The 25,173-nt window shown below is 55.8% G+C and overlaps 1 protein-coding gene across 6 annotated transcripts in view; it reads left to right on the top strand.

The window, feature by feature from the left end:
• The first annotated feature begins 3,528 nt into the window (after positions 1 to 3,528).
• The window catches only part of ARVCF (ARVCF delta catenin family member), a 50,679-nt gene continuing 29,034 nt past the window's right edge, over positions 3,529 to 25,173 (top strand). For 3 of the 6 annotated variants that reach the window (XM_084867866.1, XM_084867870.1, XM_084867868.1), the window contains exons 1-2: positions 3,619 to 3,745; positions 10,148 to 10,201. The gene's annotated coding sequence lies outside the window, so the exon portion shown is untranslated. Of the gene's footprint in view, positions 3,746 to 10,147; positions 10,202 to 25,173 lie in introns of all 6 variants that reach the window. The other 3 variants (XM_084867867.1, XM_084867869.1, XM_084867872.1) reach the window with 2 other exon arrangements.

Here is a 25,173-nt window from a genome sequence, read left to right as displayed (position 1 = left end):
AAGCATGGCCACATAAGGTAGTGAGCTCCCTGTCCAGGGACGTGTGCAATTAGAAGTGGGATGGTAGTGAGCCCCTTTGCAGCCCTGAGACTTCAGGGCTCAGATGTCTGCCTTGACCCATCTCATTGGTCTTGCCTGCTCCCTAACACCAAACACCATCCAGACTGGAGTCAGGAGTAACAGAACAGGAAGACTGTGTCCTTGGGCATCTGAAGTCCTCAGTTCCCGTGTCTGCCAAGGGCTTTTGCAGGGTTCCAGGGGGAACATAAATGAGATGGCAAAAAAGTGGGGTGTGCCGAAACCGGTTTGGCTCAGTGGATAGAGCATCGGCCTGTGGACTGAAGGGACCCAGGTTCAATTCCAGTCAAGGACATGTACCTTGGTTGCAGGCACATCCCCAGTAGGGGGTGTGCAGGAGGCAGCTGGCTGATGTTTCTCTCTCATCGATGTTTCTAGCTCTCTATCCCTCTTCCTTCCTCTCTGTAAAAAATCAATAAAATATATATATTTTTTAAAAGAATTAAGGGGGAGAGAGGTGACTGCTTGGGCTGTAAGATCACTGTAAGGAGAGGGGACCCAGAAGGACCAGGGCCCAAGTCCCTTGGTAAGACCTATAGTGAATGTTGGACTAATTAAATCAGCTCCTAAATGCCCCAGCCTATGTGGCGAGCAGACCAGAGTGTCACTGATTATGTGGCTCCGAGGGAGAAGAGCTATCTTCCCAAACAAGGCCTTTGGGTTCCAAAGAGGGACACTTCATTCTGCCTGCCCAGAGCTTTGAGCAACATCCTTGTGCCAGGATGCCAAATGGCTGTCCCCTTGATAAGGGTTAGCTAGCCAGCTTAATTAGGCAGACAAGAAGGGCGGGTGTCCAGGGAGGGTGGAGGCATCTCTGGCCTGAGCAATGAAAACAGCCATAAGGGAGATCAAAAGCAACCCTGACCTGAACAGATAAGATGAATGCGTGAAGGGCACCACGTGGGCTTTGAGCTTTGAAACGAATACTATATGGCGGAACGACCAATGAGGAAAGTATGGGGTCCTAAATTAAGGAAAGGTCTAATTCGGAAGGTCATGTTTAGACAACTATAGCCTTTATAAACTCTACTGCGTCTCCTTCGCCGCTCTACAAGGAGACTCAGTAGATATAGATTTTAGGTTTTTGAATTTGTATTTTTTGAGAGAGAGAGAGAGAGCGAGAGCAGGCTTTTCCCATTTAGGGGCCCCTCCCCAGGGGGAACCCTTTGGGGACACTCCTGCCCAGATGGAGTTTGCATATGCTTCCAATAAGCTTCTATGCTTTTATTAAAGAAGCCTTTTTGTCTGCAGTTTCATTCTTCAAACTTTATGGAGCAAGGACCCATGGGAGAAGAATCTGCACCTTGAACCCCACATTTCACCCTTAAGTTCCAACTCCTGTTGATTGGTGGTGGCTGCATGGCTCTGAAAGACTGCTGGGCTCAAGTTGCCTTATATGCTAAGGCGCATGGGGACCCAATGGTGGCACCAGTGGCGAGTTCTAACCTCAAGACAGTTCCCCGTCTTTGTTCTGACTAAGAAACTATTGGGTGGCCAAACACCGGTTTGGCTCAGTGGATAGAGCGTCGGCCTGTGGACTGAAGGGTCCCAGGTTCGATTCTGGTCAAGGGCATGTACCTTGGTTGTGGGCACATCCCCAGTGGCGGGGGGGGGGGGGGGTGGTGCAGGAGGCAGCTGATGGATGTTTCTCTCACATCGATGTTTCTAACTCTATCTCTCTCCCTTCTTCTCTGTAAAAAAATCAATAAAATATATTAAATTTTAAAAAAAAGAAACTATTGGGTGAACACTCTGGCCTCTGACATGGGTGGATAAGACATGGATGTCTGGTCCCTCCATTAGCAGTGTTTTGGGCAGCGTAGCTCCCTGGGTGGCCACAGGGAATATGGTGAGGTGAGGATCTAGATGGCCGTCATCTCCAGGTGCAACCAGGACGGGAAAGGCTTAGAACCAAGAACCAGTTTTCTTTTTTTCTTTTTTTTTAATATATATTTTATTGATTTTTTTATAGAGAGAAAGGGAGAGAGATAGAGAGCTAGAAACATCAATGAGAGAGAAACATCGACCAGCTGCCTCTTGCATACCCCCTACAGGGGATGTGCCCGCAACCAATGTACATGCCCTTGACCGGAATCGAACCTGGGACCTTTCAGTCCGCAGACCAATGCTCTACCACTGAGCCAAACCGGCTTCGGCAAGAACCAGTTTTCTGAAACAACCCCCCATGGGCAGCATCCCCACGGGTGCCTCCCACACCACAAAGTTAACTGGAGTTGGCCTAGGGTTAGAGTCCCATTCACGGTCACATGCGCTCCCTGTGTCACTGCAGGGACCCGGTGGCTGCTCTCCACCTGGCAGGGAAATACAACCTTTGCTAAACTCAACCCAGGTGGCAGGACCCCATAGGGTACCTCTGTGCACCCAGGGGAGGGTGGAGGAAGTGGAATACCAGGAAAGGGGAGTAATAAAGGCACACATTCCTCTGTGGCGATGGGAGGAGGGATGTGATAAAGGGTAGTCCCGAGGAGCGCCGTAAGGTGGCTGAGCCCACTGTGTCTGAAGATTCAGGCCTGATCGTAGAAGAAAACCCCTTAAAAAACAAAACAAGCCGGAACCAGTATGGCTCAGCGGATAGAGCTTGGGCCTGCGGACTGAAAGGTCCGGGTTCAATTCCGGTCAAGGGCATGTACCTGGGTTGCGGGCACATCCTCGGGGGGGTGGTGGTGGTGGTGGTGGTGGTGGTGGTGGTGGTGGTGGTGCAGGAGGCAGCTGATCGATGTTTCTCTCTCATCGATGTTTCTAGCTCTCTATCCCTCTTCCTTCCTCTCTGGAAACCTTGCAGGACATCACCCAGGACAGTCCCTCAGAGCCTGCTCCCTGCCTTGGCTGTGGGAACCCTGGGGAGATGAAGTGGGTGTGTGTGTGGGGGGAGGGGGGGGGTTCCAGGGCCCAGGTATCAGACGGACTGAGTTCGAGCCCTGGTGGCCTATAGCAAGTGAGAACTTTCCTGCGTCTGGTCCCCAACCTGCAAACGGGGGATGGCAGCAGAACTCTCCCCCGTGGGTTGTGGGAGGGACACCATTCCATGTGGACAGGAGAAGCGCTGGGCAAACAGCAGGTGCCAGTGAAGAATATCTACGAAGTGGGTGTGGTGATGTCCGGAATCAGGGGAGGGGGCCTTCGTCCTTCCAGCTCCTGCTCGGGGCCCGGACGGTCCGGGGACGTCCTGGAAGGAGGGAGAGAGGGAACCGCCTCGCGGCCCCGACCGCCCACCGCAGCCGCGGTCCAGGCAGGTGCAGGTGTCGGGCCTTCGCCGCTCTACAAGGGGACCGGTATCGGCCGGGACGGACATTAAGATGGCCCAATGGCAAGCCGGCGTCTTCCCGAGCCTGGCCAATCGGCGCCGGTTGCTGGGCCCTCCTGGCCAATGGGAAAATTTGCGGGCGGAGGGGGCGGGGCTGAGAGCCGAGCCGCTGGCGAGGGCCGCTCTGCGCTCGGGCCACGGCGAGGGGCGCGCGGGCTGTCCCGGGGGCTAATCGCGGGGCCGGGAGGGTCCGCCCCCCGCTCGGACCGACCCAACTCTGGGCCCTGCGAACGGTCCCTCGCCGGACGCCCTGGGGACGCCGCGCCCCGCACGCTCGGGGACCCGGGGACACCCGTCTGGGGGCGGGGGCCGCGCTGCGGAGCCGCCCACGCCGAGCTCCAGGTAGGCTGGGCCGGAGGAGGGCGGGGTCCGCGGGGAGCCCGGGTTGGAGATGATGTAGGTGAGGGCCCGGCAGGGGCTGGGGCGGGGCGGGGTCTTTGGCTGGGAGTCCCAAGTCTGGACCGGGCCGGGTCGGGGCTGGGGGATCGGAACCCAGCGCCACCCCATCCGCACATCCTCTGCGCCACGGCGCGCGAGACCCTCGACTGGCGGGGACAGGTCCCTTTGTGCGTGGCCTCGGAGCCCCGCCCCCGACCGGCCTGGGCCGCGGGACTGCACGGTGCCTGGTGGATGGACTAGAACCAGGGCTGTGCATCCACGGAAACTTTACAACCGCCGGGGCGGGGGGGGGGGGGGGCGGTAATGGGGACAGGGAAGTTTCCTGGGGGCCGTGCGCCTCTGGGAAGCGCTGGGGCTCGTCGGGGGCCAAGGGGATGTCTCTGCATCCCGTTGCTTCCACCGCCTAGAGGACACGAGGGTGAGGGGGACGCTGTCCTGGGTTCAGGAGCGGTGCCCCGACCTGGGCCCGCCCCCTACCTCCCATCTTCATCCCCTCCCCCCCCCTTCCTCCCCTGCGCCACACCGGCGGCGGGAGCAGAACCGCGTCCTGTCCGCTCAGAATGCTTCCCCAGCCCGGGTATCACGCCTTGGGCAGGAAACCTGGTATTCCCAGCCTTCCATTTTAGTCTTAAAATAATCAAATATTGGGGACTTAACAGCCAGTCACGGTTTCTAACCTGTGCCGGGTGTATTGCTCTGCTTCCGATGATGCACTTCAGATCCAAACACGTTTAGGAACAAAGGAAAGAGCAGAACCTGCTCCTTGGGGTTTGATCGTTGAGGATAGACTTTGAATGTGACCTCAGGCGGTTACCTCTTGCTCACGCCCCTTCCCCTTATCAGCCACGTTACTGTGCAGGGCACACGCTGGGTCACGGCTTACCCATTCAGGTGCTCAGGGGATGAGCAGCTTCGAGCCTATGGGGGAACCTGCCCCATAAGGCCAGCACTGGAGGCATGGTCTGAGCACCTACTCTTCCTGCCTCCACTCCCAGATCCAGGCTGCCACCAGAGGTCTGCCTGTCCTGAGCACATTCTGCCTGACCTCTGCTCAGTGTATTTCCGGGACGAGGCTGGACACAGAGGGACAGTCAGAGCCCATGGCCACTCAGTTCCCGAGCAGGTGGTCCAGGCCTTGAGTTTGGCCACAGCATGTGCGGCCATGAATCCAGAAGGTAGGCTCTCTCCCAGCCTTGCTCTCTTCCATCTGCTGTACCGTGCCTGTCCCCTGTTGGCCCTGCAAGTCTGTGGTGTCTGCCAGCATCTAGCACGGAGCTGGGCACAGAGCATTCTTTTTGCTGGAGACTCTCATCTGGCCTGGGGAGGAGGGTCATGGGAGTACAGCCAGGCCAGCCCCACTCCCCCTGCTCTTCCTCACTCGCTTTTCTGCAAGACACCGGTATCGGATGACCAAGTCCCTCCTGGATGAACCAGCTCAAGCCCTCAGCCTTCAGTCCTACTAAGTCAGAGCTGCCCCTGTTCCCCTGTCACATCGGACTATAGTGCCCCCTCCAGAGGTAGCTCCTCAGGTCTCTTCCTAATCTAGGGGTTCCTTTGCATCTCCTTTTCTATTTGTGTCGCATAAGGATGGGGAGGTTTTGCTGTGCCCCCTTCACCCCAAGAGACAGGCTTGGGGGACATGGGGAGCGGGATTCTTTGACTCCAAGAGCAACCAGAAACTGAAACACAGCTGGGGGCGGGGAGGGTGTGTGTGTGCCAAGGACAGCAGGCATGCAGAGCCTCAGCCAGCCCCTAGCATCTGCCCTGTGACCCAGCTTCAGCAGAGAGAGGGAGGGGGCAGAGCTGGAGTGGAGGACCAGGAAAGGAACATGAGGGTCCTGGGGCAAGCACTGTGGGATACCGGGAGGCGGGTTGGAGGGTACAGGGAGTTCTGGGAACTTCCCCAGGAATGGCTCAAATGGGGGGGAAGACATGTGTCTGTTGCTGCAGCTTCCATCAAGATCAGGCCGAGGTCTAGGGCCACTCCGCAGGAGCCCCTGAATTAGGGAGTAGCCAGAGGGGGGACCTGGGGTCAGGAATCCTTTCGTGGGCCTTCCCAACTGGAAGGGCAGCACATCGTGACAGAACTACTTCCCAGGTCAAAAGGTGAGCCCTGTGCTGGTGGACAGAGACCTCCCCTACATGGCTCCCCTTCCCTCTCCCCCACCCGGGGCCGGTCACAGGCGTCCCCCCTGCCCCAGTGGACCCAGAGGGGCCGGCAGCCTCTAGAGCAGGGGTGGGGAACCTCTTTTCTGCCAACGGCCATTTGAATATTTATAACATCCATCCAGGGCCATACAAAATGATCAACTTAAAAATCCACTTGCTGTATTCGGTCAGACATTTAATTAACTCACCCCTCACGCCTTGGCAGGGCCAGACCAAATGATTTCTCAGGCCTACTGCTCCCCAGGGCTGGACAGTCCCCACCCCGGGTCTAGAGCAAAGCAGCAGCGCGCTACGTGCGGCCACCAGAGGGCACCAGGGACCACCATGCCAGGCAAGACTGGCTCCACCCAGGACCCCTCCCGAGGCGCCCTGTGGGGAGACCGGAGCCCTGCTTTCTCCGGGTTGCCGGTTCTGGGGGCGCGGCTAGAGAGGAAGAAGGGCCCCTGGATTTAGCCCCTTGCCACCTTCGGTGCCGGCAGAGGAGACCCAGAGTCTGGATGGCAGGGTGATTGGGCACCGTCTTGGGCCAGGCAGTGAGGGACGGACTCCTTCAGTTGAATGCCCCAAGCACCGCCCTGCTTCTGTAGGCTGGCCCTGCCACCATGAGCCTTCCAGGGGAGGACTCCGAACCAGCCACTCCGGGCGGGGCTGTGCCCCTGTGCCTCCGTGCCCTCAGCTATAAAATGAAAGGGTGCAGCCAAAGGGGGTGCCTTTTCATGAGGCAACGAGTTACCAGAGTGACGAGCGGCTTGGAAGAGCTCGTCAGGAGTTGCCGTGGTGCAGCCGGAGGCTCTGGTGCAAAGTGGGCTCTCCGACAGCCCTGCTGGACCCTCCCCTGAGCTCCTCACGACCCACAGTGGCCCCAGGTCACCTGCCCAGCCCTCCAAGCCCCAGCCCCGGCCCTCCTCTGGACTCCGTGTGTGCCCACGGGAGCTGTCTCGTTGTCAGATGTCTGTGGGTCCACAGCTTGCTGCTCTGGCCTGGTGGCTGGCCCTTGAAGGCTGAGCTGGGCTTCTGCCTCAGCTGGAGGCACAGCAGGCCTTCTCTAGGCTGCAGTGGGTCTGAGAAGGGGTGTGGTGACCCCCCTTGACCTTGAGGTTCTTGGTAGAGGGTCCTTGGCCTGGCAGGTGACCCCAGGACCTGCAGACCAGTTCTGAGGGGGGTGATGAGAAGGGCTCCCCGTGACAGGTACCTCCTGCCCTCACCTCACAAATCCCATCACTGGTTCCACCTCCATATCTCAAGTCTGTCCATCTGTTTGTCCATCTGTCCAGTGCCCTGGGATTCCTGTTTTAGGCTCTGCCCCGCCCCAACCGACACAGCACTGCTCCCCATACCCTCCCCTTCTTCCCTCCCTTCCTCTGCTTCCGCCCTCCACTGTGGGAAACTCTTCCTTGGACTCCCTCCCCCGCACAGCCCTGCGGACGTTCCCCTCCCCTCCCTGGTGTTTACTACTTGGCCTCCTCTGTGCTTGTGGAGTTCTTGGCCTGGCCGGAGCCCCACGGAAAGGAGCACGTTCTTCTTGGGACCGCACATTCCCAGCTCAGTGGGTGAGCCGTGGGAGTCCCGGGACAGGAAGACCTCCTGAGGTGCTGGCCCGGGACCCAGTCTCCCCATCTGTAAAACGGGGTGTTGGGCCGGCCCAAGGTGGTGAGTGAGCGTCTATGCGGTGATAGTGCACAGCCAGCACTTACAGAGACTTCTCATCAGTGAATAGAACGATGGCCTGCGGACTGAAGGGTCCCAGGTTTGATTCTGGTCAAGGGCACATGCCCAGGTTGTGGCCTCGATCCCCAGGAGGGGGCGTGCAAGAGGCAGCCAATCAATGATTCTCATCATTGATGTTTCTCTTTCCCCCTCTCCCTTCCTCTCTAAAATCAATATATATATATATATATATATATATATATATATATATATATAAAATAAAATAATAAAACCTCCACCATTTTTTAAACAGAGGCTTCTCATGATGCCAGTGCTGGGGAGAGGCTGGTGGTTTGTTTGTTTGTTAATCCTCACCTGAGGATATTTTCCCAACGATTTTTAGAGAGAGTGGAAGGGAGTGGGAGGGATAGAGAGAGAGAAACATCAATTGGTTGCCTCCCGCACACACCTGGCCCAGGGCCAGGGACTGAGGCTGCAACTGAGGTATGTGCCCTTGACCAGAATCGAACCCAGGACCCTTCAGTCCAAGGACTGGCGCTCTATCCACTGAGCCAAACCGGCTAGGGTGAGGCTGATGGTTTCCAGGCCTGAATAAATAAATAAAAAAGGCATGCAGTTCTCTGGGACAAGCTCTATATAGGAACATTTATATATATATATTTATTTTTATTTTTATTTTTATTTTTTATTGATTTTTTACAGAGAGGAAGGGAGAGGAATAGAGAGTTAGAAACATGGATGAGAGAGAAACATCGATCAGCTGCCTCCTGCACACCTCCCACTGGGGATGTGCCCACAAGCAAGGTACATGTCCTTGACTGGAATCGAACCTGGGCCCCTTCAGTCTTCAGGTTGATGCTCCATCCACTGAGCCAAACCGGTTTTGGCTATATATGAACATTTAAGCCAGAAACAGGTGTCCCAGAAATGTCCCATTTGGAGCCAAAGCTGATCCTTGAGCCTCAGACCCAGGGACAGGGCAGCGGCACCTGGCTGTGAGCAGGAGGGCATGCGTGGGCAGGTGCACTCCTGGCCACACCTCCCTTCCTTGGCGCACAAGCTCGTGTCTTCACATGTATGTGCGTGCCCAGCGTGGGTCCCCGTGCTCCCCTGCCTCAGGCCCAGCATCCTGCCTCCGACCCCATGGACCTCCCTGACTCGGAGCCCCCACCCTCGATGAAGGGGCTGCAGTGAGGAGGAAGGCCCACCCTCCAGGCCCCACGTGGGCCACGCCCACAAAGGAAGATTGGACACAGGTGGAACAATCTGGAAGGTACCATGGAGCTGAGGGAGAGCGCTCCTGACCTCAGTCACGCCTCTCGGGAGGTAGCCCCTCCCTCTGGGGTCCAGACCCTCCCTGCCTGTCTCTGCCACCCTGGCTTTCTGTTTTCATGACACAGACACTCCCTGGCAACATCTCCAGGCTCAATATGAGGGGGGATGTATTCCCAGGTTGTTGGTCAAGACGGAAGGCCCCGTGGGTCCTCCGTCCACACTTCTGCAGGCATGTGAAGGGCGCTGGGCCTTAGCTCCAGCCCCGGGGGCCCAGAGACCAGGGAGCTGGGTTGGCCTGAGGGAGCCTCAGGAAAGGCAGGTGGCCTGTCCTGCAGGACAGGCAGGGGGAAGTAGGGCCCAGCAGGGGGTCGGGTCGTGACACCCTGCATGGACTGGACACTGGTGTGAGAGTTCTCCGTTCTGGGCCTTTAACACAACAAGAACGCCCTGTCTTCTGGAAGGGGGGCAGATGTTATCATCAGTTCACAACTCAGCAGTCACACTTTTATATATATATATATATATATATATATATATATATATATATATATATATATATAATATTTTTTTTAATTGATTTTTCACAGGAAGGGAGAGGAATAGAGAGCTAGAAACATAGATGAGAGAGAATCATTGACCAGCTGCCTCCTGCACAACCCCTACCAGGGATGTGCCCGCTACCAAGGTACATGACCTTGACCGGCATCGAACCTGGGACCCTTCAGTCCACAGACCGACGTTCTATCCACTGAGCTAAACCGGTTTCGGCACACTTTTTTTTTTTAATTGATTTTTTTTACAGAGAGGAAGATAGAGGGATAGAGAGTAGAAACATCGATGAGAGAGAATCATGCATCAGCTGCCTCTTGTACACCCCCTACTGGGGATGTGCCTGCAACCAAGATACATGCCCTTGACTGGAATCGAACCTGGGACTCTTCAGTCCGCAGGCTGACGCTCTATCCACTGAGCCAAACTGGTTTCGGCAACAGCCACACTTTTGAAGAATCGTCACAGCGTTAGAAACAAGGGACCATGGCACTCCACTGCCCACTGCAGATGTGACGGCCCCAGTCGAGTGGGGACAGGAGCGTTCACAGCTGTGCGTGCCAGAAGCCCCATGGAGGACCTCGGGATCAGGGATGGCAGTGCCCAGGCAGGAGACTGGCCACGTCCAGAAGAGACTTCGCCTGGCAGGTGGGCCTGACGAGGTGCCCTCTGGTTTCCCCGCAGGAGCTGGCGTCGGCAGGATGGGTGTCGGGACATGCTGATCTCCCCTTGAGACAGGTAGGTGACCCGGGCTCGGCCTGGGCACATTTCCTCACATAGGACAGCAGAGTGTCCTGGTGGGCTGGGTCCGTGTGGTCAATAGGGATGGACCATGGCTCTGAGTGGTGTGTGCTCCCAGTGAGCTTCTCACTGGGTGGGCATAGCACCCTGGACTGGACCTGGGGCCTCCTGCCACCTTCTGTACCACCTTCCCATGGACGTCTGCCACAGCAGTGTCTGATCCTGGCACAACCCTCCCCGCTCTGCTCTTAGCTCAGGGTGGTCTCTGCGGACAGGCAGTGTGCCCACATGCCAGAGTGCCAGGAGGAGGGCACCAAGGCCAAGCAAGCAGCAGGCTTTGCCGGGCCCAGAGAGGAAATGTCTCAATCCTGCCGGCCATAGGTCTGCCATTCACAGCCACACTGGTCTGCGTTGTAGAGAGAAAGCTGCCACGGACGACAGTGCCCTCAACAGTGTGATGACATGTGCTGGCCCAAGGCCTTGGGCGGTATCTGTTTTGTGGGTTTCCTCTGCCCATCACAGCTCCAGTGGGATGGGCATGGTGCCAGTAAGTGTAGCAGGAGGCTGAGTGGTCCCTGTCTCCCCAAGGACCCTCTGGATGGTGCAAGGGGTGCCCTGCTGACACCCCAGTCTGCCAGAGTTCCCTGTGGTGGTGGCTTGTAAGAATGCGCCCAGTCACTCTTCTCCGCCCAGTACAGGCTCCCAGTCCCCAGCCCAATGATCTGCCCCAGACCCACTGAGTGCCGTCTCTGTAGGAGGCTCGGCTGACCAGCTCTGTGAATCCTCAGTGCCACTGAGTGTCCAGGGTGGAGGGCTCAGCTCGGCTTTTGTGGTTGAGCGAGGCTGCACTTCTGTGACCACTGGCCCCTAGCCAGGGTTTCTTGAGGTTTTGATGTGTTTCTTAGCCATTGGTATGGGTCTTGATGCATTACAGAATGAATTCTTCCCTTGTCTGCCTGCCTGCTGCAAGTTTTTTTTTATTAGCCTTTTAGAATTTGTTTGTGATGGTTTACATATTCAGACATTTTTCATATTTTGTGGTGAAACCTGCCGAGTTTTTTTTTTCTTTTCTTCCTTTTTCCTTATTCCATTGTTCTATGCATTGTCCTCCCTACCATGTAGCCAGATAGATTCACATGGATCTTTTCCTGTGGGCATTTCTAGTTTAATGTTTACCCTCAAAGATTTCATTCATCTGGAATTTACTTTGTCATAAATGTGAGGTGAGGATTTAACTTTTTAAAAAAAAAAATTTTTTTTTTTAATTGATTTCAGAGAGGAAGGGAGAGGAAAAGAGAGATTAGAAACACCAATGATGAGAAAGAATCATTGATTGGCTGCCTCTTGCATGCCCCCTCCTGGGGGTCAAGCCTAACCCAGGCATGTGCCCTTGGCTGGAATTGAACCTGGGACCCTTCAGTCCGCAGGCCAACGCTCTATCCATTAAGCCAAACCAGCCAGGGCAGACTTAACTTTTTTTTATATGGTTGTATCTGAACTGTTTCTTTTTTTATTTATCTTGAGGATAAGCTGGGAACAGCAGAACAAAGAAGGGCTGAGGGTAGAGGAAGCAACAAGAAAGAGCAGTAGGGCTGCTGTAGCTCTCTAGAAACATTACCGGGAAGAAGTGAACCAAGGCAGGGCTGCTGTCTGCTCCCTGGAGCGTCAGAGAAAAGGGGGCCTTGGGGACAGGTCCAGGGGGCTAGCCTGGGATGAGCTGCTGCTGCCCTTTGCTCCCCTGGTTGCAATTCTTGTGGGATCCCTTAGCGTTTAGGAGGTGCACGAATTTGGGGGGAAGAAGGAGGGGAAGGGAAAGGCACAGGCATACTCTGGGGTGGGGGGTGCTGAACCATGTCTTTTTGTTGTTGTTAATCCTCACCCAAGGATATTTTTCCATTGATTTTTAGGGACAGTCGAAGAGAGAGAGAGAGAGAAAGATAGAGAGAAACATCATTGATGTGAGAGAAACATTATTAACTGGTTGCCTCCTGCAGCCCCAACCACGGCCTGGGCCGGAGGGGAGCCCGCAACCAAGGTACATGCCCTTGACTGGAATCGAACCCGGGACCCTTTGATCCACAGGCTGACACTATCCACCGAGCCAAAACGGCTTCAGCTTCTGAACTGTGTCTTGACTAATATTTTCTGTCACCAGAAACTGGGCTTGTGGTGCCCTTGGCCAGAGCCCAGTGGATCGTTAAGATCCGGTCAGGGCCTCCCGTGACCAGCCCTTGTTCTCAGAAGCCCATCCCTCTGTGTGCTTACTTATAGGGACGTGTTGGGTCCACTCTGTGGGGACCTCCCCCGTCGCTGGAATCACAGGCTGGCACTGCCGGAGCCCTCTGGCTCTCCCCTCTGTGGGTCTGTGTCACGTGCTGTCCCATACACACCGTGCACGCTCTGCTTTCCCTGTGTCTTGGGCTCGAAGCCCCTCTGAGCACCCTTCAGTCCTGAGAACAGGTCCCTGCCATGGTGGGGTCCCCCTCAGGAACCCCACAGGTGACCGGGTCCCATTGTGGACATCCAGGCTTTGAATGCTCTGTGCTACCTCTGGCCAGGGACAGGCCCTGAACCACCTGCACGGGAGGGGGGGGGGGCATGGGTGTCCCTTACCCAGGTGGCTTTGTTATGCTGGGGGAGTGATCTGGCCTCTTTCTCAAGGGTCAGGAGCCTGGCATCCGCATGCCCGCCGTGGGTGGCACCACCCGGCCAGGGGCTCACGTATCCTGTTTGTGTCTCAGCCTCAGGGGCTGGCAGGCTTGTGGTGACCGGCCAGTCCACCTGCCACACAGGATCTTGACCTCATGGCTGGAAAGCCTGGTTCAGGCCGGCCGGCTGCCCTCTCCCCTGTGGGCCGTCCTAAGCCAGGCCTCTAGGGGCCTCTGTGATTGGACGTGTGGGTCATCCCCCTGGTGGGCTCTGTTAGAGTCGCCAAAGGAGGAACGCATGAGGCTGAACGTGGTAAAGAATTATAAATTTAGCCGAAACCGGTTTGGCTCGGTGGATAGAGCGTCAGCCTACGGACTGAAGGGTCCCGGGTTCGATTCCCGTCAAGGGCATGTACCTGGGTTGCGGGCACATCCCCAGTGGGGGGGGTGCAGGAGGCAGCTGATCGATGTTTCTCTCTCATCAATGTTTTGAACTTTCTATCCCTCTCCCTTCCTCTCTGTAAAAATCAATAAAATATATATATATTAAAAAAAAAAAAAGAATTATCAATTTATTAAGTCATCTGGTGAAACCAGATAGGCTGAGCCCCAAAAGGGTGCCTGCAGGGGAGTTGGATGTTTTAAAGGACTCTGGGCGGACTTTTTTCAGCGGGGAATTCTCTGGGCGGGTTCGGATCCTGGGCAAGTCCGGAGGGGAAAGTGACTGGTCTTCTTAGCAGATGGACTATGGTCTATGCGGAAGGGAACGTCAGACCTGAGATTATTTGAAGGTCCGTTTCCCAGGGGAGGGGGTATCGATTCAATGATTTGATCAGACCTAACAGGCTCACTGTGAGAAACGGGAGCCACCACCGCAGCCCCAGGTCCCCTCCCGCCCCCAGAACCCACGCGTCTCAGGGGAGGCCGAGGAAGGACACTGACGCGGCCGGACTGGGTTCAGACCCTGGCTCTGCCGGGCCACTGCGGCTGTGATGTGAGTGCCATGCCAGCTTCCGGCTGCACCATCCCTCACTCAGGGTGACTCACAGCCCGTGGCGTGGGGGGTGCAGGGGGGCCAGCTTAGGGAGGCCGGGCAGTCCCTGCAGTGGCTGTTGTGGTGTGTTTACCCTCCATCCCCACCCCCAGCCCCATCACTCTCCTCCCAGAGCACCCCCTGCCCCTCTGCTCTTCTCTCGTGGCCTCCCCTGGGGCCCCTCGCTGTCACTCTGGCCAGAGTCAGCTTTGGGCTCCTCCCTGGACCTGTTCTGCTCTGTCCCCTCCTCGTACTGCCCTTGGGGGAGCTGCCGACGGGCCTCCGTTCCCCCAGGCCCCGGCGCCCCGCCCAGCATGCCTCTCAGCTGGAGCCCGGGAGAGACGTCAGCTCTGTTTCTCTCGCCCCGCAGGGTGGGTGGGGGAAGCCAGAGGCACCCCACCCCCATGGCGCATCCTGCCAGGTTGATGTTTGCAGTTGATGAGTTTGGTATTTCGGATATGCCTTTAGTTAAACTCTCTCTTTTCAAAATATTTCGCTCTCCTGGAAAACCTAATTAGGCCATTCATTCCTCTGAATGTGCTTGCTGCTCTCTGCATTTTGGGAGATAATGAGGCGGTGGAGAGAGGCTGCCAACCCTCTCCTGGGGGGAGGGGGAGGCTTTTGCTCTGTGCCCTGGAGGGGGAGGTGCCCCTGTGGCCTTCCCTGGCCTGTGGGACCTGAGCCCCAGATCGAGGATGGGGGGGGTAGGGGGGGACCCACCAAGTTTATAGATGGGCAAACAGGCCTCAGTCACTGAATGAAAGGTGAGACAGGGGGCGGGAGACCGGGACACAGGCTTTATCAGAGGAGAGGGACCCCTGCCGGGCTGCCTCCCAAAGGGAGAGGGAGCCCGTGTGCAGAGGTGAAGGCGCCTTTTTTTTTTTTTTTTACAGAGAGGAAGAGAGAGGGATAGAGAGTTAGAAACATCGATGAGAGAGAATCAACGATCAACTGCCTCTTGCACACCTCCTACTGGGGATGTGCCCGCAACCAAGGTACATGCCCTTGACCAGAGTCGAACCTGGGACCTTTCAGTCCGCAGGCCGACGCTCTAGCCACTGAGCCAACCCGGTTTTGGCTGGAGACGCCATTTGAGGGGAGGAAAAGGAAGGGGCGGGGCCTAGGGTACTCAGCACGCGCTGATTGGTGGTTTCATATAAGGCACATGATTAGGCACTTAGGGACTTAGGAATCGGCGGTGGCGGGGCTTAGGGTATTGGGCAGGTGCTGATTGGTGGTTCAATGTACAGTCCATGTAAGGTGCCTGGTCAGGTGCTCAGGAATGTCCGTGCTGCAGGTACAGGTTACGTCATACTCCGTCCATCCCTTGGGGGAAGGGAGGATCTGTCACTGAAGAGTCTGGGATGGCATAGGTGGAGGGGTCTCAGCCCCGACAAGACCTACCCTTCACAAATCATCTCCTGTCACCTCTTGACACACACCCTTTTCCCCCCTCCCCCATCACCTCCTCTCACTAGGCCCTGGGTCAAGGCCGTGGCCTCAGTGATGCCACGGAGGTGCCTCCTTAATCTCCTGGGCCTGGGGCTGAGAGCCAGGGAGAGGCCACAGGACCAACCCACAGACGCTCAACCACAGTGGCACCAGAGCCTTTTTAATAAATTATAAACCAGCCGAAACCGGTTTGGCTCAGTGGATAGAGCATCAGCCTGCGGACTCAAGAGTCCCAGGTTCGATTCCGGTCAAGGGCACGTACCTTGGTTGCGGGCACATCCCTAGTAGGGGGTGTGCAGGAGGCAGCTGGTCGATGTCTCTCTCTCTCATCGATGTTTCTAGCTCTCTATCCCTCTCCCTTCCTCTCTGTAAAAAAATCAATAAAATATATATATATTTTTAAAAAGAATAACCAATATTCTAAAATAAATAAATAAATAAAAATAAATTATAAACCAATATGTGCCTCTCTATAGAAAATGTAGAAAATAAACCAGAAAAGGGGGGGCTGGAATAGTGGCTGTCACACCCTTGCATCCTGACCCTGGCAGTCCTTCCCAGGCTCCTGGGGGGGTGGCTTGTGCACGGACAAGTTTAAGCTGCTGGGGTTGGGACTCCGCCTCCCCTCACCCGCATCTTCTGTGCTGATGCTTTGCCAACACAAGAGAGTGAGTGCCCTTCACTGCTGGCCCTGCCACCCGCTCCTCTGACCACCTGGCTGTTCCCTGCCCTCTCCCCACCCACAGCCTCAGGCCCAGCTGGGGCCCGGGACTTGGGTGAGACCAAGACCCCCTGGCCTCTTGGGCCTCCCAGCAAGGGCGTGAGAGATTACGATGGGGAAACTGAGGCTCCACAGGCCGAGTGGTGGTGAGGGAGGAAGGGGGTGGCTCCCAGGCCTGCCCCAGACAAGTACATCTTCCGTTTCCGTCTTCCTGGTAACAGTTCTCTGGCCTTTGTTGCCTGCAGAAACCTATTGTTGGTGATGAGGCTGATTCAGAAGATTCAAATTAGTAGAAATAATTCCAGACGTTTATTTGCCAAATCTTTTTTTTTTTTTTTTTTTTTTTAACAGGGGCACTCGTTAATTTTTAATCAACGCTTTGTGCTTGCAGACGTTGTCTCTGCAGAACCGGGGCTCCCAGAGGGTTAGTGTTGCTAGCGGGGGAGGTGTACGAGGCCCAGGGTGCCGCGGCGGGAAGGAGGCCAGCTGTGACCCGTGACAGAGGCAGCACTGCGTCCCCTGGAGGAACCCTGGGCCCAGCGTGCAGGCTGACATGCCCTCGTGCTCCTGGTTATGCTCCCCTCCCCTGACCCCACCTGTTCTGTTAGTTCAGACTCCTCCCTCTGTCCCCACCAACTGATGGGCAGGAGGTGTGGACCTCAGGCCAGGCACATGGAGTGTGAAGACAGCAGGGGAAGGGAGCTGGGTGCAGTGGAAGAGTGTCTGCCATTCTCCCCCTCCCTTCCCGTCCCCCCCCCCCCCCCCGCCCTGAAGCTGGTGGTGGGCTGCTTTGGCCAGGGCGGGGGAAGCTCCTGAGCTGGGTCTGGTTCTCCTGCCCCATGAGATGCTTCCCCATCGCCTTCAGGATTAAAGGCCATACCCGGTCCCTGTGATACCACCAGCCTCACTCCTTGCCGCACCCACCTTCAGCATCCACAGGCTCTGCCTGGGTCAGGTCTCCGTGCCCACTCCCCCCTCGGGCCATTCTAGACGACTCAGAGGCACTCTCTTCCAGTGCGTGTCCTTCTGAGCCCTCAGGAGCCCCAAGGCAGTCCATCTCCTGACATTTCTCCAGTTTCTTGCAAAAACTGGCCTCTGTGTACAGCACATGCTCTGACGCATCAGGGCCGCCCCAGCGTGGGAGCCACAGGGCTCTGATCACCTGCGCACGGTGCTCCAGCTGCTCAGCCTCCCTTCCTTCATGCAGCAGAAACTACTGGAGCACGGCTGCATGCCAGGCGCTGTGCTGGCTGCCACTCAGCTCTGGCCTGTCATTCAGGATGAGATGAGGTGATGACTGTCCCCGCCCTCCTGCACCTTCAGCTCCATCGGAGGCCGAAGGAGAAACGTTAGATTGGTTGTTGTGTCTGCCTTGTTCGTACAGAGGCTTGAGGGCTGAGGGAGGCATAGCAGTAGCTTCACATTGTGGTCCTCACTAGGTTCAGAGATTAACTTTCTCTCTGTCTTCCGTCAGCCGTGCTAGGTTCATAGGTTAATTTTCTCTATTAGAAAATTTTTTTCCATTTCTGGCATATGAAAGGTAGTCAGTGAGAGATGCATTGGTTATTTCAATGAGAATCTTGGTTTGGGGACTTAGATGCCTGTGTGCTCATTTATTTAAAAATATTAAATTTTTTTTTTAAATTAGGAAAGTAATTAAGGCAATGAATTTACCTCTGAGAACGGCTTTAGCTATAAACCATATTTTTATTTCCAGCTTTATTGAGATGTAATTAACATATAATACTGTGTAAATTTATGGTATATAATGTGACGATTTGAGATATATATATATATATATATATATATATATATGGTGAAATGTTTACAACAATAAGATTCGTTAACCCATCCCTTCACCTCACATTGTTATTATTGTTCTGTTGTAGTTACAGTGAGAATATTAAAGTTCTTCTCTCATAGCAACTTTTAAAAAAATATATTTTTTATTGATTTTTTTACAGAGAGGAAGGGAGAGTGAAGAGTGAGTTAGAAACATCGACCAGCTGCCTCCTGCACAGCCCCCAATGGGGATGTGCCCGCAACCAAGGTACATGCCCTTGACCGGAATCGAACTTGGGACCCTTGAGTCCGCAGGCCAACACTCTATCCACTGAGCCAAACCAGTTAGAGCTCTCATAGCAACTTTTAAGTATAGTAAGTTCTCACAACATTATTAACAAGTTCTTGGAACTGTGGCAAAATGACATATAATGAAACCAATTTTACCACAGGTTAATTTATATAAACAAGTTAAGTTCCTATGGCATTTCATCAATGTTATAACGAAATGATGTTGCACAAAATGATGTTATTAAAGACCTGCTGTACATAATACAATATTGTTGACTATAGTCATCATGCTGTATATTAGATCCTCAGAATTCAGTCATCTTATAACTGACAGTGTGTATACTTTGACCAACATCTTCCCATTTCCCCTCCCCTTCAGCCTCTGGCAGCCACCATGCTATGACTCATACATGTTTATGTATGATATGTGAATATATTTTTTCACTCCTTCTAAATGGTCAGCTCTATATGCTTAAATTTTTATCTTTTAAACAAAATTTTTTAATATATATTTTATTGATTTTTTACAGAGAGGAAGGGAGAGTGAGAGAGAGAGCTAGAAACGTCGATGAGAGAGAAACATCGACCAGCTGCCTCCTGCACACCCCCTGCTGGGGATGTGCCCACAACCAATGTATTGTACATGCCCCCTGACCGGAATCGAACCTGGCACCTTTCAGTCCACAGACCGACGCTCTACCTCTGAGCCAAACCGGTTTCGGCTAAACAAATTTTTATTGATTGATTTTTTTTTTTTTTTTTTAAGTTCGGGGGTGTGGGGGAGAGAAACATTGATTTGTTGTTCCACTTACTTATGTATTTATTGGTTGCTTTTTGTATGTGCTCTGACCAGGAATCAAACTTGCAACCTTAGTGTGTTGGAACAACACTCTAACTAACTTACCTACCCATCCAGGCCCCTTCTTTTGACTCTAAAAGCCGTAGGGTCCTGGTGAGCCATGTTTGCTGCCTCCCAGGAAAGACTGACCAATGCACACGGCAACGTGACTTTGAAAATCCAGGAACTTCACCCTGAAGTCTGCTTAAGGTAATCTCAGAACTAGGTTAAGCCTTTTACTTTTCTATTATTTTTTAAATATATTTTATTGATTTTTTACAGAGAGGAAGGGAGAGGGAGAGAGTTAGAAACATCGATGAGAGAGAAACATCCATCAACTGCCTCCTGCACACCCCCCACTGGGGATGCACCCCCCAACCGAGGCACATGCCCTTGACCGGAATCGAACCTGGGACCCTGGAGTCTGCAGGCCGACGCTCTATCCACTGAGCCAAACCGGTTAGGCTAAGGTTAAACCCTTTTAAAGATCTCGGGTTAAGGAGGCGAGGTTTCCGGTTTGTTCTTAATAAGGCTGTCAGCTATTTTTTTTTTACCAAAAAGAGTGTCTGCAACGAGGGAGGTGATGTGTGGGCAGCGGATGCTGCAGCTGACATCTATGAATATCGGGACCGTGGCCAGGGCCGTGGGCAGCCACACGGAGAACGTGAACCCGGACCTCAGTGTGGCCTGGGCGCCTGCCTGGGCAGGCCTCCCTCCCGCACTGCAGAGTGGGCACCACGTGTTCAAGAAGTCCGAGGAAACAGCAGCCTAAGGAGAGTGAATCGTGAAACCCAGGGAATAGACATGCCCACGGTTTTCTCAGCTCCGGCCCGGACGATGACAGCCCCGAGAGAGGCCTTCTCTGTGGAGGCGGTGGCTGACCTTTTCCTTGGGTCCCCGGTCTATTTTTTTCTGCCTCAGAGAGTCCCTGTTATGTCAAAACTCGGCCCGGGTTTCATTTTCCACATCGCCTGTCTCCCCTCTTGTATCAGCTCTTTAATCATCGTCTGCTGGTTTGAAAGGACTGCCCTCGGGTTTGCTTTCTGCTAACCCACCGTAACCTGGTTTGCTTTCGGCGCGGCCCCGCCTGCTGTGTGCTGCCTCTGCCGTGTTTTCCTGTAAATCTCTGCAGGAGCCTCCTCATTGGTGATTGTTCCTTTTCATTAAGGTCTGTTCTCAGGGCATCCGTTCAACGCTGCCTTTGGCCATCTGAGAACACAGGCCGGCTGGTCCTTAATATCGGTGCTAATAAATGCACTAAACACGGTTTAGCATAAGGCTCTCGGGCCTCCAAAGGGCACAAGGTCTGCCCGGGGTGTGGGGAGCTGCACGAGGTCCCTGCATGCTGGCTGCTTCTGACCAGGGTCCGTGGCCCAGCCACCCCCCATCTGTCACAGACAGACCTCAGCGTGGACCAGAGGCCTGGGGCTGCTTGCAGACTGTGTTGTCAGGAACAGGTCTGGTCTCTTGGTCGGGGGCAGCCTTGCCTGGTGTTTAGGACAAGTAATAGGGTCTGCCCAGGACAGTGGTCGGCAAACTCATGAGTCCACAGAGCCAAATATCAACAGCACAATGATTGAAATTTCTTTTGAGAGCCAAATTATTTTTTTTAATAATTTTTTTTTAAAAAAATATATATTTTATTGATTTTCCACACAGAGGAAGGGAGAGGGATAGAGAGCTAGAAACTACGTCAATGAGAGAGAAACATCGACCAGCTGTCGCCTGCACACCCCACACTGGGGATGTGCCCGCAACCAAGGTACATGCCCTTGACCGGAATTGAACCTGGGACCTTTCAGTCCGCAGACCGACGCTCTATCCACTGAGCCAAACCGGTTTCGGCAAAAGCCAAAATTTTAAACTTAAACTTCTTCTAATGCCACTTCTTTAAAATAGACTCGCCCAGGCCGTGGTATTTTGTGGAAGAGCCACACTCAAGGGGCCAAAGAGCCAGCCGCATGTGGCTCTCTAGCCATAGTTTGCCGACCACGGGCCCAGGACCTCTGATCCTCACCAGGAGCCATGATGGCTAAGGAGCCATAGTTTTACCTTCCCCTCCTCACAAGGACTGTCAGGCCACCTGACATATACCACCCATCTTCTTATGGTAAGTTCGTCAGCAGCCACACAGAGCAGACAGTATGCAAGCGTGTGTATGCGTGACTGTGTGGGTGGCTGCGTGCAGGTGCTGCAGGTGAGTGTGAGGAAGTCCCCAAATAGTCAGCCAGCCTCTGCAGTGTTCCTTCCTCCTTGTGGCCAGCCACGGACAAGCCTGGTTCCCAGCAGGCTCTCGGGGTATATTACATATGTGTGTGGGTTGGGGGAGCCAGACAGGGCCACTGCAGGGCTTGAAGGCCGCGCTGGGTGGGGGTGGGGTGGAGACCCTGCCCAGTCCCACCGGGGTTATTTGCATATGAAAAGCAGGACTCGGCTGTTGGCTGGAGGTTGGTGGTGTCTGGACTTGTTGCCATGGGCACTCCGCTGCTTCAGAGCAGCAGAGCTGGTTCCCAGGAGGAGGAGGAGAGCGGTTGGGAGCAGCAATGCTGGCATCCAGCTCCGTTTCTGGGAGGGAAGGGCCGTCCCTGGGGGTCCCTCCAAGGAGCCAGAGCCGGCCAGAGGCCACGCTTGGGAATGTGGGCTAGAGCAGACCAGAGGGGACCTGGCCCTTGGATGCAGCCGGCCAGCAGTAAGGCTGGCAGTGCCTGGAACCTCGCTCCCCAGGCCATGCCCACCTTCGATCCATCTAGAATCAGGCAGCCACGGCCGCTCTGCCTCTGCCTCCAGTAGCAGCTGGAGGGACTCTGACACCGGTGCTGCCGTGGGCCCTGTCCCTGCCCCCGAGCTGGGAGTGCCGTGCAGGTGAAGGCACGTGGCACCTCCCCACTTGGGTCCCCAGAGCTGTTTCCTGATGAGGGAGTGAGGGCCCGTTCCCCACACATCTCCCTCCTCCCCGAGAACCTTCTTCTGGGGCCCGCGGGTGATGCAGCTGGGCCCCAGGCCCCATCTCCCCTGGGCTCTGTTGGGGTCCCCTCCCACCTCCCTCCTGCCCAGAGCCATGGGGAGGACTGACTGGGTTTATTGCCGATGATGGTCCCTGCGGGCACATCCAGCTGCCTGGAAGTGTCAGCAGCCAGCAGGAATGCTGAGAGAGCTGGCCAGGTGGGCGGAGCAGGGGCCAGCATCGGGGTCAGCAGGGGGCGGTTGCTGACTTGCAGGGGCACTCATGTGTCAGGGCCGCCCTCCCTGGGATCCGAGGGGTTCTGCCCACAAAGGGAAGAATCTGTTGTGGGGGCTGTAACCGCCTCATTTGCCCCCCCGGGCCTGTGATCCCCCTCCACTCCAGGGGCTTAGTTAGCAAAGCTGCAGGGGGTCAGATTGAGGTCACATGGGGAGGGCCAGCCCGGCAGGGGCCCAGCGGGCAGGGGCACTGCCAAGCGCCTGGTCAGCAGCAGTCAGGGTGGGAGGGACCTGTGGGCTGGGATGGGGACGGGCTCTATGGCTAGGGCCACCTCCAGGGTGGAGGGGGGGGTCTGTTGGGGTGAGTCTCCCTGACTGTGGAGCTGGGGCACAAACAGGACAAACATGTGGGGGTGAGGAAGGGTGGGGGTGGGAATGGGGACTCCACGTTTGGTCCCTGGCCCTGTGCCCTGGACCTACGTGGCCCTCACAGTCCCATCTCCCCAACTCTGGAGCAAGCCAGGCCGTTGTGGGGTCGAACCCTGGAGTCAAAAATAAGACCACCGGAGGCTGCTGATGGATTGAAAAAAAAGAGGCAAGGATTTATTGAACTGGCCAGGACGGCCGCGAGAGCACACACGCAGGTGGAGTCCACACTCGCCGTTCCAGGTGCAGGCAGTCCTTTTAAAGGTCTAAACCACAAAAATTCTCCTTTGTCCTGAATTCTAAATCCTAAAGGCAGGGAACTGCCCGCAGGGTCGTTCCCAGCCACATCCTGCTGGACAGTGGAATGTGGACCTATCTTGCGAAAGCAGATAGTGCAGAAGCACAACTGAGCAAAGTTCACCTCTAAAGGTTATCTGCAGTTTCAGCTCCAGGAGCTACAGATTGAGTCAGTGGGAACCCATCTCCTGTGGTCCTGGTCCACAGGCTCAGGAAAATCGCCTTAGCTTCCAGGTCTCCATCTGGAGGCTGAGGCTGCTACCCTATTGTTTAAGCAAGTAAGCGAGTGCCGAAGCCAGAGTGGCAGGGTTGAAATTCAAACAGCGGTGTTTACCTAAGTAAGCGTGGTGGCTGCCACACCTCACAGGCCACAGCGAGGTTCCCTTGTCCAAGCCCGCCATAAGGTTGTGGCTGCAACAAGTCTGCTCCGGGCCACACGGCTCGGCTGGCAGGATTCTCAGGGCAGGCAGGCAGGCAGGCAGGCAGAGATGGGGCCTCTACAGTGGGGGAGCCAGGCTAGAGAATCAGGGGACAGTGACCTGGGATGGACCGGACACTGTGCACCCTGGTCCCGGGCCTCCTGTTACCTGCCGGCACCCAGGACCTTCCCGCCTGGTTTCCACTGGGGTGGGAGTTCCCCTGTGCCGCTCTCCGTTTAGGCAGAGCACGCTGCTTGTCAGAGGATGGGGGAGACAGCGGGAAGTTCCCCAGCCACTTCCAGGCGCCCTGATGTTCATCCCAGGGACCCCGAACCCTCAGGCTCTCCTGTCCCGGCTTCCTTGGCTCTGTCATGGGGGGGTGGGGGGCGGGGTGAGCAGGGGATGGAGGGTCCCTGTCTCCTCATCTCCCAGGGGCTGTAACCCCACCGCCCCTCAAAGAGGCTTTGTACCGCCACAAAGAGGCTCTGTCCCTCCCGGAGAAGCCTGGGTGTTGCCATGGAGACAGAGGGGGCCTGGAAGAAGAGGGTCCACTGTGTCGGGGGGGGGGGGGGGGGGGAAGAGACATTCCAGGCAGAGGGCACTGGTGTGCACAGGCCCATGGCTGGTGTGGGTGGCGGCTGCACTGCCAGGCTGCAGCCCTCGGCCTGGCGAGACAGCTGCCCCGCTGTGCCAGGTGGGGCCGTCAGAACATCTATCTCACGGACCCCTTGTCCCCTCCGTCGAGGCTGGGCTCCCAGGCCCTGGTTGCTGTGGGTCTGTCTGGGTTTGGTCCCAGCCTGGCTGTGAGCCTCGGATCGCCCCAGAGAGCAGTGGCTTGGGTCGCTGAGCCTGGGCCCTTGTAACTGTCCCCCCGCCCCCCCCCCCGCCCCCTCCCCCCCCACACACATGGCCCTGCTCTTCCGGAGTGGAAGGCTGTGGGGTGAGCAGGGCTCCCTGGGGTGGTTGGGGCAGCCACACAGGGTCCTTGCAGGCTGGGTGCCCAGTGGGGGAGGCCAAGGAGGCAGAGGGCCAGCTGACCCCACACAGCAGGGCACCTCGGAGTTCAGCCCCTCCTCTGTGCCTCCGTTCCCCCCTCATGGCAGGACCTGGAGTGGGCGGGCTGCTGCTGCAGGTGGAGAGAGGACTGTGACTGCCAGCCCCAGCCCTCTCTGCCTGGAGCCCCTGGCTCTCCAACCCTGGGGCCTCAGGGTGCCCCCAGGCCGGCTGTCCCAGGGACCCCAGAAGGGGTGGGTCCTGGCTGCCCGTACCCACGCTTGGAGCTTCAAAGGCAGAGCCCTCACGCCGAAACCGGCTTGGATTGGCTCAGAGCGTCGTCGGCCTGCGGACTGAAGGGTCCCAGGTTCGATTCCAGTCAAGGGCATGTACCTTGGTTGCAGGCACATCCCCAGTGGGTGTGTGTGTGTGTGTGTGTGTGTGTGTGCAGGAGGCAGCTGATCGATGTTTCTCTCATTGATGTTTCTGACTCTATTTCTCTAATCCCCCTTCCTCTCTGTTAAAAAATCAATAAAATACATTTAAAAAAAAATTTTTTTTTTAAATAAAAGCATAGCCCTGGGGCCTCGGCTGCAGCTGCAGTCGGGGCCAGGTGCAGGAGGGGAAGTGAGAGGGCTGCCCGGAACCCCAGCCTAGGACCTGGGGGGACTGCAGTACATTTCCATCCCACGAGTCCTGACAGAGAGGCGGGCCCCAGGGAACCAAGGAGACGTAAGGGGTGTGAGGGGTGCCACAGCGGGCACAGGGAACACAATCTGTGACCCGTCCTGGTGGGAATCTCCAGCCAGACCCTTCAGGGGTTCTGGCGGTGGCCCCCTGGGGCTCAGGCCTCTCCCCCCCCCCCCCCAGGGGAGGGGCGTTCAGTCGC

Source organism: Pipistrellus hanaki, assembly GCF_964339955.1.
Source record: "Pipistrellus hanaki genome assembly, chromosome: 19".
In the NCBI taxonomy this organism is placed as follows: Eukaryota; Metazoa; Chordata; class Mammalia; order Chiroptera; family Vespertilionidae; genus Pipistrellus; species Pipistrellus hanaki.
This window is presented reverse-complemented; position numbering and strand designations above follow the sequence as displayed.